Source organism: Nycticebus coucang, chromosome 18 (genome assembly GCF_027406575.1).
Source record: "Nycticebus coucang isolate mNycCou1 chromosome 18, mNycCou1.pri, whole genome shotgun sequence".
Classification (NCBI taxonomy): Eukaryota; Metazoa; Chordata; class Mammalia; order Primates; family Lorisidae; genus Nycticebus; species Nycticebus coucang.
This window is the reverse complement of record NC_069797.1, coordinates 8,103,454-8,109,202: the sequence shown is the minus strand read 5'-3', so window position 1 is coordinate 8,109,202 and position 5,749 is coordinate 8,103,454. Positions and strand designations below refer to the sequence as shown.

Here is a 5,749-nt window from a genome sequence, read left to right as displayed (position 1 = left end):
TAATATTATTACAAAAAGAATTTCCCTCATATAAGTATGTTAGAAAAATAATGCAAATAAGTCTTAGTGCCTATAAATGACCATATTTATTAAAAAGGAGAGTGACAAACACCTGGTATATTTCTATCAAATAATGCAAGTATGATTGTCCTTTCTCTTTTTCAGAAAGCTTGATCTAAATGTAATTCTTTGTTAGGATGTTATGTAGTAAGTTTTCTTCGTCTCTTAATGTTACTGTTTATACTTCAATCCCTCTTGTAGAAAATGATTGATTTTACATTATGTATTAAAAACCCTAAAAACTCTGTAAGTAGGAGAAATAAATGAAAAATGCAGATATTTTATTAAACAGCAATAGTTTTACATATTTTGCATTTGCATACTTCCTGTTTGCTAAAAGGAATTATTTGTGTTTTTTAGGCCTACAAAGAGAACATCTAAGAACAAGAACAAGGTATTACTAAGAAATCATCAAACATGTCATTATTTGAAAATATAAAGTTAAAGTAAACAACAGAGTCTTTTGCTATAAAGACATTTCCTTTAAAAACTGATTAAGGAACCATAGCCATAGGTAAAAGTGTCATCCTTTTAGCACACATCAGTACTTTACAAAATATCTGTGGTTTTGCTCATATAAAAAATAGATAATTTTTTTTCATTCCTGAGATACTTTATGAAGAAGAGTATTTTCCATCTCCATCCATGTAAACATAAAAGAGGTAAAGTGGTACAAATAATCAACACATTGAATCCCGAAATGGAATAAATGTGTTTATGATCTATGTACAAATGAATTAATAAAAGAAAGAAAGAAAGAAAAGAAAAGAAAATGGATAACTACCACTTCTGTACATTTAGACTATGCTGTAAATATTTGGGAGACATTTTGAAGCACTGTTCTTTATTTTATAGGTGAAAAAACAAATACACACTATGGATGACCATGATGACTTAACCTGGTCATCTGAGGGAGCCTCAGAGGATTATGAGTTGCCTTCTGTTAATTATAAGAATTTGACATTTCTTGCTAAACAACATGGAAAGCACTATAAAGGTAGGACCATTGCATGAGTGTAAGGCCTTTTTATGTGTCCTACAGTAGCATATGCATTGCTTAGCACAGCACCATAGAGCACAGATGTGTTATGGTGACATTAATCTCAGAAATGTGCTTCATGTTCATATACAGTGAGAACTAGGGTATGTTGTGAACTCTCAGTCAGAGAGCTCTGACAATCCCACTGTACTTCTCTCAGTGTGAATGGCACCCCCGGTGTGTTGCTGACCCTACTTCTCTCTTACGCTTTCCCAAGATCAGGTTGCCATTATCTCCCACTTGGAATGCTACAGTAACCTTGGAACTGCTTTCCTCACAACCCCATCTCCTGAGGCCATGCTCTACTCTGCAACCATTATATATATATCATCAAGCCTCTGTGAGTTGACCACCCAAGGGACTATAACGAACTGGTCAACACATGGAGATGGCCAACATAAGGAACTAGGCCTACTGTACAGATACATATGTGTGGTGCATGTGTGGTCAACTTGAGGTCAAATTGAGGTGGTCAGTGCAGGAAGGTGGTCAACTATGGAGGGTCTACTGTACTTTTAAAAATGAGGATCCCATTGTGTTAAAAATCCTTGTTGAAAATACATCTACCACTTCTCATTATTATAAGATTAGAGATCTCAACTCTAGCATTATCCTGCTAGAGTTGTGTCTGGCTGTTCTTTCTCTGTGTGTTTCAGCCACTGTCTTAGGTGTTTGTTCCTGCTTTCAGTGGCTTCAGAGAGGCGTAATTAGTATATGAAGAAATGTGCAATATCGCAAGTTTTGAAATATACAAGTGAACCCGTGGCCATAATAAGAGAGTTAACATATTCATCACCCACAGCACTCTCCTCCTGGCGTTTTACATTCCCTTATTTTAGAACCTGCTAAATTACTTTCCATAGTATTCATAGTATTTGTACCATTTTCCATTCCTGACAGCAGTCCATGACAGTTCCATTCTCTGCATCTTCACGCTCAGTATATCATTGTTTTTAATTTTAGACATTCTGATGTGTATGCATTGTGCATACTATTTTGGTTTCAATACACAGCATCCTAATGACTCATAATGTTGAGCATCCTCCCATGTGCATATTTGCCATCTGTACATCTTCGATGAGCTGTCTTTGCAAATTTCTTGCCATTTAAAAAATTAGACTGTTCTTCTCTTTGTTGAGTTTTAAGAGTTCTTTATATATTCTGGATACAGTTTCTTTACTAGCTTTGTTTTTTGCAAGGAATCTTTCCTGGTTTGCATTCCAAGGAATGTTTCCAAACATTCCAAAAACTGTTTCCCAGTTTTCATTTTTTAATAGTATTCCAATGAATTCTGTTTTATCTGTTTGTTTAATTATGGCATCTCCACATCCCTCTCTCTCCAGACACCACTCTCTCTCTGCAGCCCCCTGCTTCCTCAGTAGTCACTGTCCGTGATGCCATCCAGAGGTCTACACAGTGCCTGGGGCTCTCTGTGAATTCACCAAACACTCTGAGCTCTGCAGGGGGTACACTTTCAGGCAGCCTGGCTCCGGGCAAAGGGTTAACTGTGCATTCAGAGTTTTAGGGAAAATATTTGATTACTTTTATGACCAGTAGGATGGCACCTAAGCTCATAGGTGGGACCTCCCTGGAAGAGGAAGACAGGGAGGAAGTACATTAAGGGAAAAGGATCAGGTGGTATGATTCAGGTTGGTCAAATGATACAATTTCTGGAGTGGGTTCATGGGTGGCAAGGGCCTACGTATTATGGGGTGAAGCGGTTGAACGGTTCTGGGCAAGTGATTTTGAATAGTCTCTGCCCTGAGCCTCCAAGGTAGCCACTGCTGCCGCCACAAATAGTGGGAGCCCAGAGAGCTGCTGGGTTTGTGCCTGATCAACTTTCTAGCAGGAGAATGATCATGGAGCTGCCAAAGTGAAAGGTTTGCTTCCAGAGGAGATAATGGACACTAGTATAACTTCAGTTGGTGACCATAGTATTGAAGCTGGGGAAGACCCAATTCCCATAGAGACAGAAGTGGAAGAAATTGTCAACATAAATTTTACTGGTGGCTCTACAGCCATGCCTATTTCCACGGAACCAATCACAGTGGACAGTAAGCACACTAACCAAGTTACAGCGAATGCCATAATTACTAAGGCAGATTGTAACACCACAGTGAAACCAGCTTTTCCAAGTGGCGTTCAGAAATTTGGTGCTCAGACTCCTATGACTATATCAGTCCATCATATTATGTTAAACAAAGTATCACAGACAGCTGATGTTAAACTAGTTGTCAGAAACTTAAACCAGATGAATAGAAGTTAATTTTAACCACTTTGGTTAAGTCTCGTTCTAGCACTACCCCATAGCCAACTACCACAGACTCAGAAAGTTACAACTGAGGCCCAATCATGAGATATTAAGTTACCACTGCAGCAAATTAAAATAGTTAATTATGGGAAGAAGGCCAGAGGTGAAACCTGTCATTGGAGTCTCAGGACTGACCCCAGGAAGTTAACAGATGACATGTAACACATGTCCTTGGTGTTACAGACCAAACAGTAAAAAAAACTACATATTGCTAAGAAGCCTCAAATACCAACCTCTGGTTTGGTAATCAAGAAGCTGATCTTTGCAAAACCAAGTAATAGGAAAGCAGTTACAGGACTGACAACTCAAGTATCACCTCCAGTCATTGCAGGGAGAGTTCTTCCACAATCTACTCCCAGAACTCCATCGAAGACCACAACAATATCTCAAAGTGGTTTTATTGGATCGCCTTTAAATTATACAACACAGACACTAAAGAAAATAGACATATCTCCTTTGAAATCACCAAATAAGGCAGTGGAATCAACTGTGCAGACCATCACTGTTAGGGGAGTAAGCACATCAAAGTTTAAAGCAATTACACCTCTGGAAACTGCTCTCAATGTCCGGAAGATTCAGTTACCTGGTAGCAAATTTCATTATGTCTGACTTGTTACTGCCACACAACCAGTTGCTCACCCCAGCCAGTTAGTCAGAATCCCAGTACAAACACTCGACCTTCAGCAAGCAAAGCCATTGGTTGTGAATACAACCACAGTGCAGATGTCCGTTCCAATTATCTTGGCTTAGGTTGTCAAACAAGTTGCTCCCAAACCAATCAATCCAACTTCACAAATCATAACTACTAGCCAGCCACAGGAGCGGCTCATCATGCCTGCCACAACACTGCCACAGATTCAGCCCAACGTCACCAACGGACCACTAGGCCTTGTCCTGGCAGTGTCTTGGCCCCAACTCTGGGAACAGGGATTGTGGGCTATGCTGTGCTTCCAGCTCAGTACTTTACTCAGCTACAGCAGTCTTCATACGTGTCTGTAGCAAGCTATTCAAACTTCGTTGGAATATTTGGTATCCAGATCCAGTCGAGGCTTCCATTCAAAGGCATAATCCCATCTGTGTCTTCCATTGGGCCTAGAAAGCCCTGTAAGTGTGTAATATCACTGTGTTTGGCATTATATTCTGATTACTTTGCAAATAGTGAATTTTACAACAACAACAACTGTACTAGTTATTATAACAATTTGGAACATGAAAATGAAAGGCAAAAAGCAATAAAAGCATGCCTTGACAGAAATCCAGAAGGCTTCAAGCCTAAGATAGGGAAAGGAAAGGAGGGAGATTCAGATTGACATCATAGCAAAGGATGTAATTGCAAATGATTAGGGTGTCTTAAAAACTATTGTGAATGCTGTGAGGCAAAAATAATGTGTTCCTCAATATACAAATATAATGGGTGTAAAATTTTGAGAAAGCCCAGAAAGAAAGACATTGATGCACTTGGCAGAGGCAGCTGAAGTAAGAGTACAGCAACAAACAGCAGCAAAGACTAAGTTGTCTTCTCCAATTTCAGACTTGTTTACTAGGCCAAACAACTTTGAATAGTGGATGAGGAAAATTGTTGTTTACAGTCGTGACTAAGGAAGTAGCTGAAGCCATGTGTGACTACCTTCTTACCCAGACAGAGCAGGCAGACAAGAAGGGAAAATAAAAATCAGCAGCTGAAAGAGTAATAGGAACACATTTATAAGAGGGACTTTGCTTGACAAATGCAATTAGTGTAACCTGGATGTTCGTACGCTCAATGAATCCCCAAAAATAAAAAAAAAGAAAAGGATTTGGATGAGGTTTGATGAGCATCGTTAACTTAGCAGGAAAAGCAAAATGTGACCCCTGTGCCGTGAATTGCTAGCTCTTGTACAAAAGACTGATAAATGGTACAGTACAGAAAATTTAAGGTGCAGGGAACACTTGATTTTTTGGAAAATTGTTTAACAATTACTGTGTTTTAATTCACTTCTTGTTTTAAGAGACTTCAAATTATAACATTGAAAGGGAAGAGATTTAAAATGAGGAAATTAGTACATTTTAAATCTTACTTAAATCTGCTTATGGCCTAAATTTAAGTTTTCTTTCTTGTATTATATAGATTTTTCATTGGCTTAGGTTTTTAAACAGTTAGATGGTCTATCCTTCTGATTCTACTGACAAAGAATATTTATAAATTACTATAATTTACAATGTGCGGTGTCACATGATTATTTTCGGTAGAGAAAGTCAAAGTACCAGTGGTTGTTAACCAGTCATCCTTTGAGTATAGATTTACAGCATATTCAGACAGAATGTCTAACATAAAAAATTCTTAAGAAACATTCAGATGG

General features: G+C 38.4%; 1 pseudogene; it reads left to right on the top strand.

Annotated features, from left to right (window-relative positions):
* Positions 1–936: 936 nt before the first annotated feature.
* Positions 937–5,280, top strand: LOC128570137 (protein lin-54 homolog; annotated as a pseudogene).
* The last annotated feature ends 469 nt before the right edge of the window (positions 5,281–5,749 follow it).